We start from the raw sequence: 758 nt of genomic DNA on the forward strand, positions 1-758 counted from the left end.
CCCAATATGAGATTAAGTCTAGCATTATTCAAATGTTGCCATCATTCTATGGACTTAGTAACGAGGACCCATACAAACACTTGGATGAATTTCTTGAAATTTGTTCCACAGTAAAAATCCAAAACTTCTCCGATGATGCCCTTAGGTTGAAACTGTTCCCTTTCTCACTTAAGGATAAAGCCAAGCATTGGTTAAACTCCTTAGACTCTATAACCATTTCAACTTGGGATCATCTTCAGAGAGAATTTCTCAAGAAATACTTTCTAATTGGATAAACAAATCAAATTAGAAAAGCTATCACTAGTTTTTCCCAATTGGAGGGTGAACTTTTTCATGAGACATGGAAAAGGTTAAGGGACCTCATTCGAAAATGTCCACACCATGCTATCCCTAAATGGCAACTTTATCAGTATTTTTATGATGGTCTATTGGAGAAACACCGATAAATGGTTGATGCATCATGTGGTGGGACATTCATGCTAAAGAGTGAGGATGAAGCCTGGCAGTTCTTTGAAATACTTAGTGAGAATTTCCTACATCATATGTCTACCACCTCTAGAGAAAAACCCATGCTTCAACAAAAAAGAAGTGGAATTTATCAGATTGGAAACATCATGGATATCCATAGTAAGGTAGATGAACTGTCCCAAAAAATTAGACCATCTTCTAAATACTGGACAATCTTCGATTCCACCTAATCCAATCCAAGAAGTTTGTGCATTGTGTGCAAGTCCGAACCATTTTGTTAGTGAATGCCC

The 758-nt window shown here is 37.1% G+C and overlaps 1 non-coding gene across 1 annotated transcript; it reads right to left on the reverse strand.

Moving 5' to 3' along the window:
* Positions 1-282: 282 nt before the first annotated feature.
* On the reverse strand, positions 283-388 carry LOC140855166 (small nucleolar RNA R71). The gene has a single exon (XR_012138196.1). It is a non-coding gene; the product is annotated as a small nucleolar RNA R71 (small nucleolar RNA).
* Between the last annotated feature and the right edge of the window lie 370 nt (positions 389-758).

This window comes from Elaeis guineensis, chromosome 1, assembly GCF_000442705.2.
Source record: "Elaeis guineensis isolate ETL-2024a chromosome 1, EG11, whole genome shotgun sequence".
NCBI lineage: Eukaryota > Viridiplantae > Streptophyta > Magnoliopsida > Arecales > Arecaceae > Elaeis > Elaeis guineensis.